Genomic DNA, 11923 nt, shown 5'->3' with positions numbered 1-11923 from the left:
GGCTTTTGATATTAATGAGCAGGGGCGGACTGACCATTTGGAAACTCAGGCACTTCCCGAGGGCCCGGGGTCAGTAAGGGGCCCCATGATATGCCCCTGGTACCTTTTCATAGGCTTTTTTGAGTTTGGGCAAGGACACAGGGGCCCCAAGATCCCCTATTGCCCGGGGGCCCCATGAGTTGTTAGTCCACCCCTGTTAGTGGGAACATATTAATGAAACATTGCAGAGATTTGGTTTTAACCCTTTCACTTTTACACACTCTGCAGCTGAAATGTGTGTTTACTGTACAAGCCTACTGTCAGTTTTCTTGTGGAAGGGATTTGAGTGGCTCTAAAGCTGTGTTTCAATGACTGTAGTGGAGTACAGGGGAGACATCAGGGTTCTAAAGAGGAACTGTCACAGTTAAGTATGCTATCACATATAGTATATTTTATACTATCACATAGGGGAAATAAGGTTTATAAAAATGAAAGTGACAATAAAAAAAAATTAAAAGCCCTCCCCCTGCCCCTATGATGCTATGAAACCTTTGTGTACTGAAGTTTGTAGCTGTTTCACGGACACACACAATTGGAAGGCTTTACATTTTTCATATTTATTTACTCAGCACAACCTCATCTTTTATATTCCACTAAAATAGGGTACTACATTGCATGTGTGTGAACTAAATGAACTTTAGTGTTTTTTTAAAATTAAAATTTACATTGTAATAAGCTATTGACCCAGTTTTGTAGGGCAAAAAAATTGTAATTACCATCATTTTATTCTCCAGAGTCTCTGTTTTTGAAAATATATAATGTTTGGGGGTTAAACTAATCTTCAGTCCTAAAATGTGCATTTTAACATGTGTGCAAAAAAAGGCTCAATCAGTGAAAGAGTTATAGGAAATTATCTACACTGCCTGGGGGGGGGGGTATATTAGATCTCCAGTGCCAAGTTGATAATTAATGAACATCTTATGAGGCTGAGGTTTGTAGGAGGGTAAAACAGGGGAACCCAATTTTACCTTTAATTTTTTGTATCTTGCTGTAGAACTTTAAGCAGTCATACTTAGAAAATGTCTTCCAAGCATTGCTATGGGAACCAAAATAGTCAACGTCTCATTTTATGCAGATGACTTGTTATTATATGTCTCCAAGTCTAGTACATATCTGACAAAATGATGCTATTGATAAAGGATTTTGGTCCTTTACAGGCTATAAAAGTAACATAGGTAGATCAGGATATTAATGTTTGAAGTAAGAAAGTGGGTAAATTCTGGTGGGTAGGGAGTGTGTCCACAGGTTCCAGTTTTAAGGGTTAAACTTCGCCAATATTTGAGAAACTGTGTAAATGTTCAAATATTTGTTGGTGATAGATGCAGTGCTTAGAGGAATACACTCACCATTAGAGTAACATACAATATAATACCTACCTTTCACCATCAAAAAGTAATAGCTTTGTATAATAAGAAATGGAGGCATACCTTTTCTGAAATGAGGGATCTAAAGGGAATATTGGATAGGTTTTTTTTATTTTTTTTTTATATTTATTTAGAGATGCATAAGAATATACAGCATATCAAACAGTACAATGCTTGTGTACCAACAAAAATTCGACAACCTGAAAGAGAAATACATGACAAATAAGTGGAACAACATATCCGACAACACAATGCTTGTATCAAAACCTCTGGAGATCCAAAGGAAAAGGCTGAGGGGATTAAGTGCTCAAACATTATACTAGATTGTCATTGGAGGTACAAAAAAACAGGAGTCTACAGTATGTCGGGGCAGATCAAGGATTCATGGTACTTAAACGCCACAAGCCAGGGTAGTGTGCATCCAGGTTTTTAAGGAGTATATGAATGAATAAGTAAAGGGAGGATAAGAAGAGGGAGAGAATGGGAAAAAAGGGGGGAGAGAAACGGTTGGGGGGGGGAGTTGGTGGAGGAAGGGGAGATGGGTGCTTTGAGGCAGGTGGGGGGAGGAAGGGAAGGGAAAAAGGGGTCCAGCGAGGTTACATGTAATGCAAAGGCGAGTATCCCCATTGGGGCAGCCATGGCAGAGCATTATCTCATGTGTATTAGGAGTATTCATAAGAGAAACAAAACTGTTCCCAGTAAAACCACCTGGTCTGATGTTCTTCTGATTGTTTTCAGATGGCAGATGTCAGATGTTCCATGCTCTCAAGGTCGTTTGCTCTGGCGAACCATTGTGCTGAGGTCGGGACAGAATGTTGCTTCCACATGGCAGGGATACACGCTCTGACTGCAATGAGTAGGTGCTTAAGCAGGGATTTATGATATTTTTTCCAATAAAAAAGGGGTCTGGTTGAGGAGGACTGCTGCAGGGTCATCAAACAGGGAAATGTCTGTGAATTTCTGTAGTAATTGCACGGCTTGCTGCCAAAATGGTCGGATATTGGGACATTCCCAAAAAATATGAAGAAACATGTCTGAATGGGCTCCACATCTCCAACCCCAATCAGACATTTGTGGGAACAGTTTGGCCAATGCCGCTGGAGTCCTGTACCATCGAGTCACAATTTTATAGGCTGCCTCCTGATATTTGCTGCACAACGAAGATTTATGAGCAAAGAAGAGGATCTGATCTTTTTGTGTTTCGGAAAAGGTGGTTTGTAAATCTCTTTCCCATTTCCCAAGGAACAGGGGATCAGAACTAGCATGTAGTGCCAGTAAGTGTATGTAAGAGGAAGATTTTTTTCATATCGGTCCAACTCCCAGGCAAAGTTCCTCAAACTGCGTTAGGGTCCTCTGGAAGAGATGTGGTTTGTGTAGTGTGCATAGAAAATGCAATAACTGGAGGGCCCTCCAGTGGTTCAGGAGCTGGGGTCCTGAGCTGGTGAATTGGATAAGGTTTTTAAAAAGGTATGATCTTAGAGAAATACAGTATATTTTAAACTGATTCAAAGAACTTATAATTCTATGATGAGACATGATAATTGGAAGGAAGAAACTAACTTATGCTGTTTGAAATATGGACCTTTTGGCTCTAATCTAAATATATGTTATTCAACTGTAGAAAAGTTAAGAGAATGGGGAAACGAATTGCGGAATGGTCAGGTGACTTATTAAGAGATGTATTAACCTGGCATTTGGATTGATAATTTTTCAACAAAACCTATCGGAAAGGTATGGTAAATTATTAATGTTGGTTATACTGATTACATAACTAATATTTCATACCAAATTTCTAGATTTTTGACAGTGAAGTTTTATGGAACACTGGGAATTAGGGTAAAAAAAGAGTCAGTTTTGAAATTTGGTGGGCAGTACACAGGAGTTGAAAATCAGAATACAATCAAAATACAGTGTTGGAGCATGGGAGATCACTGCATCTGCATTGTTTGTGTTGATGCAGCAATCTGTCAGGTTTTTTTTTTCAACCGCTGGTTGAAATTGTATGAAGTTTTAAAAAAATAAAGTATTATAAAATAGGCTCCTGTATTACTATTCAGTAGAAGAGAATAGTGTTTTTCAGACAGCCCCTTATAGCTTTCATAAGATTTGTAAGCATTCTGCTAAGTTGCTTAGCATCAATACATGTTTCATCAGCAGAAGTTATTGCATTGCATAGTTCTATTCTATATGTAGCACCCTCCTAGATAGGTACTAGGATGTGTATAGTTAGTTTAGTCATAGCTGTCAGGTAAATTCAGTGTAACATTCTGCTTAACAGAGTGCTGTGATTGATTAGTTAGGTCTGCTTATGCTGTTCTGGTGCTGTTGGAGTTTGCCTGAGCTCTGCCTGCCTTCAGTAAGCTATGAGAGCCTTCCAGAACAGGGGTAGGGGCTAGGCAAATGCACAGCGTGAATATGGATACAGCCCTGGCCAATTGCAGGGGAGTTGCCCCATTGAATGTTGGAGTGGTATTTATATTCTGAGAGCACATGGGTTCAGTGTCTTTCGCAGGGGTGGATTGCACCATGCCAGGCTGGAGGCGGGCTGCCTTGCCTGGCACTTGCTGCCATGTGGCCTCAGGTGGGTCGATCTGAGGGTCTGAAGTTAGGGAGAATGATCCTGGTTCTTCAGTAAGCTGACTGAGGGGAGCTGTCTACCAAAGATCTGTCTGATATCACTGGAGAGAGTCGCATGGAAGATTGGAAGGAGGCAACTATTTTGTACATGGACTTGTGAGTACAGACTCTGAGAGATCTTGCGGACCCTGTGTGCTTTGCTACCCCTCTGGTGCTTAATAGTCGTGTGGGTCTGAGAAAGGGAACACTGGCTAGTGTTCTGAGTAGCTTGTCCGAGTGTTGCTACTGTAAAAGGACTTTGCTCAGCTACGTTACCTTTGGCCTGTCGCAGTCTGTCATAACTGGCTTATACCTGAGGAACTCAACCCTGTAACTACTACTACTGCAAAAAGGGACTTTGCTTACTTCTAAACTACTTGCTGCTATATGTTAAAAAATAAATCAGCTATACTTCAAAAGTGTTCAACTAAGAGATCAGCTAGATGTCCTCAGTGTGAATAGTTCTGATTTTGGAGTGTCCTACTACAATTTCCGATCCCTATCCCCAGTTCTACAATAAACTCCAAAACAAAACATCCGCTAGACTGGTCATTGAATACAAGAGGCCAAAATGTGTGTGTGCCTGGCTGCGGGGCGAAGCAAAGGGAAAGCTCATGGAAAACATGCAAGTGGCTCCTTCAGAAGTAGTGCTACACGTATATCAGATAAACTATCAGTCATTTCTGACTTGTATGATTCAAAACTATATATCAGTTTCAGGGGCGGACTGACCATTTGAGCACTCGGGCACTGCCCGAGGGCCCGGGGTCAGTAGGGGGCCCCATGAAAGGCCTCTAGTACCTTTTTATAGGCTTTTTTGGGTGTGCTTTGAGTGTGGGCAAGGAAACAGGGGCCCCATGATCCCCTATTGCCCGGGGGCCACATGAGTTGTAAGTCCGCCCCTGATCAGTTTCAAGGAAGGCTTAACTGTGTGTTTGGGCCCAGCAGATATCTCTACCTGTTGTATATTAGATTAATTTTGTGGAAGAGAAGGCTGCTCACTGTCTATCTGTAGAGAATGCACATATTCTTGCTGAAACATGCTATTATTTTTGTTATGCAGACAGGTTATGCAAAGAACCAGGTTTATTAGCAGAGAAGGAAACAAATACAACCTATCACAGCACAATTCCAGAAGCAGGTCAACAACAGTCCTTGTAGTTCAGCAGGCAAATTCAATACACAGAACCTCGAATGTATACACAGCTGTCCAAATTGAAGAAAGACTGGCTTCTAATGAGTAGGAACAGACACATGAGAATATTACAGCGGACTGTAATCTTTTCCTAGTCGCTTAGAAACAGTACTATGCAAGCAGATTTTATGGTCTATATTGCAAACAGGTTTGATGCACAGGAAAACATTGGAGAGTGTTTAAAGGTTTCAGAAATGATCTTCTTACAGTTCAAACTGCCTCTTTATGCTCCGATATACTGTACCTCCATAGATCTTAGTCTGTTCAGATCATGTGACCACTTACTGATTAAGAAGCAGCCACAGACAACTTAAAGCGGTAGTAAGCCACATTGAAAAAAAATATTCCCCCTGACTAAGCCTTGTGACCCTGTGGGGCAATGCGTAGGGGAGGACGTCACTACGTTTGCAGTTATTGGAGGATCAAGGAACCCGAGATGAGCCATATGGATCCATGTTATGTATATTACGCTGAATATATATGGTGCCATTCAGCACCTTTTTTATGTGAGTGACCATTTTAAGTTTTAAATAAATCAATGTTTTATAAAGATAAGACACTATTAGCCTTTCATTTTTTATGTCGCCTTATGTCGATCGGAGGAGAAAGGAGTAGTAAGAGGTGTGTGGAAAAGGTGATCTGTTTATTTTGAAAGAAGATTCCTCTTCATGGTTCATTGTCATCCCAGTCCATTAATGGGACATAAGCGCATTATGACCAAGCATTATACAGTTGCAAGAAAAAGTATGTGAACCCCTTGGGATTACGTGGAGTTTTGCATGAATTGGGCATAAAATGTGCTCTGAACGTCATCTAAGTCACAACAATAGAAGAACACAGTCTGCTGAACATAATACTACACAAACATTAGATGTTGCCATGGTTTAATCGTACATAACATGTAAACATTCACAGTGCAGGGAGGAAAAAGTATGTGAGGCCCTAGCTTAATGACTTCTCCCAGAGCTAATTGGAGCCAGGAGTGAGCCAACCTTGACTCCAATCAGTGTGATGATATTGGATGTGTTGCTGACAGCTGTCCTGCCCTTAAAAAACACACACCTGTTTTGGGTTTACTGGTTTCAAGAAGCACTGTCTGATGTGAACCATGCCTCACAGAAAAGAGCTCTCAGAAGACATACGATCAAGAATTGTTGACTTGCATGAAGCTGGAAAGGGTTACAAAAGTATCTCCAAAAGCCTTGATGTTCATGTGTCCACGGTAAGACAGACTGTCTACAAATGGAGAAAGTTTAGCACTGTTGCTACTCTCCCTAGGCGTGGTCGTCCTATAAAAATGACTGCAAGAGCACAGCGCAGAATGCTGCATGAGGTAAAGAAGAATCCCAGAGTGTCAGCTAAAGACCTACAGAAATCTCTGGCACATGCTAACATTTTTGTTGACACATCTACAATAAGAAAAACATTATACAAGAATGGAGTACATGGGAGGACACCACGGAGGAAGCCATTGCTGTCCAACAAGAATATTGCAGCACGTTTGAAGATTGCAAAAGAGCACCTGGATGTTCCACAGCTCTACTGGCAAACTATACTGTGGACAGATGAAACCAAGATTGAGTTGTTTGGGAAGAACACACAACACTATGTGTGGAGAATAAAAGGCACAGCACACCAACATCAAAACCTCATCCCCACTGTAAAGCATGGCGGAGGGAGCGTCATGGTTTGGGGCTGCTTTGCTGCCTCAGGGCCTGGACGGATTGTTGTCATTGATGGGAAAATGAATTCCAGAGTTTATCGAGACATTTTGCAGGAAAACGTACGACCATCTGTCCGCCAACTGAAGCGCCGCAGAGGATGGGTGATGCAACAGGACAATGACCCAAAGCATACAAGTAATTCAACAAAACAATGGCTGCAACAGCACAGAATACGCCTTCTGGAGTGGCCCAGTCAGAGTCCTGACCTCAACCCGATTGAAATGCTGTGGCATGACCTTGAGAGAGCCATTCACACCAGACATCCCAAGAATGTTGCTACACTGAAACAGTTTTGTGAAGAGGAGTGGTCCAAAATTACTCCAGATCGTTGTGCAGGTCTGATCTGCAACTACAGGAAACGTTTGGTTGAGGTTATTGCTGCCAAAGGAGGGTCAACCAGTTAATAAGTCCAAAGGTTCACATACTTTTTCCTCCCTGCACTGTGAATGTTTACATGTTATGTGCAATTAAACCATGACAACATCTAATGTTTGTGTAGTATTATGTTCAGCAGACTGTTCTCCTATTGTTGTGACTTAGATGACATTCAGAGCACATTTTATGCCCAATTCATGCAAAACTCCACGTAATCCCAAGGGGTTCACATACTTTTTCTTGCAACTGTATTTGAGGTCAAATTACTCAGGTGAGGGCACAATTGCAATGTTTGGTGAAGGAGCACAGATATTGAAATATGAAGATGTGCATGTTTTCATAAGAACACGGATATAGGTTTGATAAGAGGATGTCACAATATTGATTATGTTTCAATTACAACTGAGAGGACTCACAAACTTCAAATCACTATTATATTTGTTGTATTTGCATTTATTATTGCATGTGTAATGTTTATTGAATTTTGAGAAGTGCGGCATTATCATTTATTCTATATTTTAGCACATTGATATGGGTATTTGTAGATGTGAGCTGCTTCTCTATTGAATTGTTGTTTTGCATTACTTTGTTTAGCTGCTTGCAAGATTTTTGGTTATTTGTTAGGACATACAGTAACTTTCATTGATGAAAGCTGTGAGCCAAAAACCTCTAGCAGTGAGCTTCCGATGCTGAAAATGTATTGTGTTTTATGCTGGTGTATCTGACGAAGGGGGCACTTTTACTTCATGTAAAGTGGAAGCCCTTATTAAGTTGGCAAATGTTTAATCAAAGATGGAAAATGATAAATAGTCGAAACATGCTACTTAACCAAACCTGACTCATCTGTATGTTTTGCCATGTTTCCTATCTGAGAGCATCACAGAGTGTATCAAGAGTTGCTAGGGAATTGTGCTCTGAATAATGCAGTTTGATTGAGGTTTTCTTTTAAGAATTGAACTTGTTTGATGAAAAAGAATTCTGAATATCTACAAGCCAATGGGATCAATCAGTGTTGTTCTGAATACTTTGTTAGCCAATGCAGATGGTACTAAAAGGAATGCTTGTTCATCTAACCTGGTTCTTCAGTGGTTTTATACAGATATCCATTGACTTTGACAGGACACATTTTGAAAGACAGAATTTCAGTGAGATTGCTGGAATAGATTATTATCTCATTTCAGTGCTGATAATGCTTTTCTGAATTTGTGATGGTCTGAGCACACATAGCAAGTATACTTCTGAAATATATACACAAAGCAAAACTCCACACAAAAATTGATGATTCTGTTCTGGGTGGACTGGTCCTTCACAAACCAGAATGTTGTCTTTATGCAGTTGTTTCATACTTGTTGGAGGGCAGTGGCCCTGTTAACAGCATCACTGACCCAAACCTTAATATGGCATATTAGCTAGTGAATGGCTGCTTTAATTAGGGCTTAAATCATACAGGTGTTTAATTCAAAGGAGCCTATAAAAAGAACCAGCTAGCAACAAATAAAGTATGATTATCTAAGAGCTCTCGTGGTGACATATTGTTATTTTTCATGTTTTAGGTAGAGGGTGACCCTGATGCTATAATAGAGCAGCTATGGTCACCGATCCGAAGACAGATTGTCTGGTGATATGTTACCGGCTACTTATCATGCTATCTCCACCAGGAAAAAGCCTCCCATCCATCCCTATATATCATTGCAGACCATGACCAGATATGGGATCTCCTGTAAACCCTGAAGTGAATGGCTTTCAAGTAATATGGTGGATCCATGGTGCTATCAAGCATCGAGAGATATTTTGATCCAAGCTGAATTCTACAAACAAAATGAATTCATCATAAACGTGTGTTTTTAAATCTTTGGATACATAATGGATGGGGTCCCATGTAAAAGCTGTAGTCTAGATACTTAAAAATGACATTGTTATATTTTCCTTTTCTCCATTTCTTTTTTTTTTTTAACTTTTCATTTAGTAGTCAAGGTATTGAACAATGCAATACAAAACATATGAGAAGAAACATTAACAGCTCCATATGAAAATCATCACAGGGTATTCAAGATCATGGCAACATTGTTTGACATAAACAAATACAGGGTGGAGGTGTATACCCACAGGATATTGCGCATGAAAAAAAAGCAGGGTCTGATCTCTGTAAAAGAAGTAGGGAGTCCAAATCTTCCAATATTTGTCCTCCCTTTCCTGCAATATCATATTAATATTTTTAATTTCATGAATCTCCTCGATCCTCACCTTCCAATGAGCTATGGTGGGGGGATTGTACTTTTCCATAATTCCAGAATACAGGCTCTTGGGGCTACGAGCAGGTTTTTTTTTTTTTTTAAGTCCGCAAACGTGCAACTATAACGAAAAAACCCATAAGTGTTCACAAAAAATGTGCAAGTGCAAAACACCACACGAAAAAGTGCACTTAGGGGTGTGTTTGTCCTACCCCCGGAAGGGTTGGACCGTTCACCCGATCCCCCGGGGCACGAAGCTCCTGACAGGGACAAGGTTCCCATTTGGTCCTCCTGGCCAAAAGGCCTGGTGGACCACCGTTCCTTATGCCCAGCCTAAGCCGGACATCCAGTACTAGGCAAGGGGGTTCTCCCGAAGAGAAAACCCCCTAGGGATCAGGGGAGGAAGGAACCGTAGGGCCACACATCCTCCCCCTAGACTTCAGGTAAGGCCCGAGGACCCACACCCTCCATCCGTGAAAAACACACACATAAGAACAGAAAAAGTGACAAGACGTGGGAGTGGTTAAATTAAATAAATAGAAAATAAAAAAGTGGTACCGTGCCAAATAGTGCACAGACCAGGCCCTGAGGCCTGTAGCAAAAATTGCCCCGGACTTAGCCAAAAGACCTGGTCCTTAGGGCGCTGTGCAAAAAGAAGTGAAGAAACAGTGGCCATGTGTCATTTTCACACCGTGGGGTCCCACACCCAAGTGTTACTAGTGACACCCCTGAGAGCGTCTTCCCCAGGGGGCACTGAGTTTGCGGACTTTTTGCGTCCCCAGCCCCAGGCCAGACCAAGGTAGATCCGTCCGAATCAGGAGGTACTGGGTCTTTCCAGCTTCACCAGAGGAATTACTCCCAAGGCCCCAGAGCTCATCATGGCGCTCCCTGGTTTCTGTCCCTCCGGTTCAGCCTTCCGGACCCCCATCATACCAGTGAGGGTACTATACAACAACCATCCCCGCAAAGCTAGAATGGTCGGGAGCACCCCCACTGGACACTGATAAGAACAGATACTACACTTGATCTTAGCCAAAAGGCCGAGAAGCGGGGGGCTACGAGCAGGTGTTTGAGTAAGGAATGTTTGAATTTTTTATTGGATAGAGGGGTGATATTCAGGAGATGAGCAGCTGGGTTTTTGTTGAAAGTCACTCCTGTTAGGGTCTGAATTATGGTTTCCACTGCATTGCCAGAAAATATGAATCAGAGTCCCCACAGATTCCCCACAGATTCGCCACAGCACCAACAGGTATTAGGGGTCTGAGGAAACATACGGTTCAGTATACATGGAGTTCTCTAACACTGTGTGAGGATCTTATAGCATCCCTCTTGGTATCTACAGGCCAGGGAAGCTTTATGGGAGAAGCAAAGGATTGTGTCCTTCTGGGCCTGTGTAAAAGAGGTGTTGAGATCCCATTACCATTGATGTAACAAAGGAAGGTTGGGCATATTACTTCAATCAATTAGAGTATACAAATGAGATAATGAGTGTAACAGCGGTTGTCCAAGCAGATTTGCTCAAAGTGAGTGGATTGGCGCAATATGTGGTGGTTGGCCAAAAGGGACCGAAAATGTTTAGTCAGTTTCGCACGGCTGAGGAAATCAAGCGAAGAGCGAAACTGTAATGTGACATTGTGGCTCATCATGAGTCTGTGATTGGAGGAAAAATGGGGAAGTCTGTAATAATTCAGGTTCATAAGCCCCTCAAATTGGGGCTCTCCCATACCCGGGTGGAATGTCAGAGTGCCAAGTACAGGAATCAGAGGACTTGGGTATGGTGAGAGAGTGGAAGTTTGAAAAAGAGATGTAGTACCTCGTAGAGTAGCTCCTATCATAGGGTGCTGCATAACCTCTGCAGGGCAAGAGTGAGAGGGAACCCATGGGAGTCCCACCAAAAGTGGGCCCATCGTGCTCTGTTCCAGATCATCTCAAGGTTTATAAGGTTGCGTGACACACCTTTCCATAACTCTAGTCAGATGTGAGGCTTCATAGTATTTTGCAGGGCCTGGGAAAGCAATCCCTTCTCCTTATCTTTGGGAAGCACCAATATGGATCTGCAAACTCTCACCGATCTGTCAGCCCAAATGATGTGAAGAAATCGTGCCCTCAAGTTTTTCAGGAAACTCTGCAGGAATTTTACCGGCAGCATTTGGAATAGGTAAAGAAGACTCTGCATCATGCTAATTTTTAGGACATTAGTCTGTCCAAACAAAGTAAACATCTCCTTGTTCCAACACTGGAGATCAGATTTGAGTTAGCGAAACATAGGTGAAAAATTAAGTTAAAAAATCCTGCGAAGGACACAGGGAACATTTGTCCCCAAGTAACGTATATGGTATGATGTCCATTTGAAGTTAAAGTGAAAGCTTAGTTGAAGTC

At 41.8% G+C, this 11923-nt stretch overlaps 1 pseudogene; it reads right to left on the bottom strand.

The window, feature by feature from the left end:
• Nucleotides 1–10480: 10480 nt before the first annotated feature.
• On the bottom strand, nt 10481–10596 carry LOC149457931 (U2 spliceosomal RNA; annotated as a pseudogene).
• Nucleotides 10597–11923: the final 1327 nt, after the last annotated feature.

The sequence above is a fragment of the Staurois parvus genome, unplaced genomic scaffold, assembly GCF_062004578.1.
Source record: "Staurois parvus isolate SC_StPar_1 unplaced genomic scaffold, SC_StPar_1.0 ptg000299l, whole genome shotgun sequence".
NCBI classification, from domain to species: Eukaryota; Metazoa; Chordata; class Amphibia; order Anura; family Ranidae; genus Staurois; species Staurois parvus.
The sequence above is the reverse complement of the archived record's forward strand: the minus strand, read 5'-3'. Positions and strand labels throughout refer to the sequence as shown.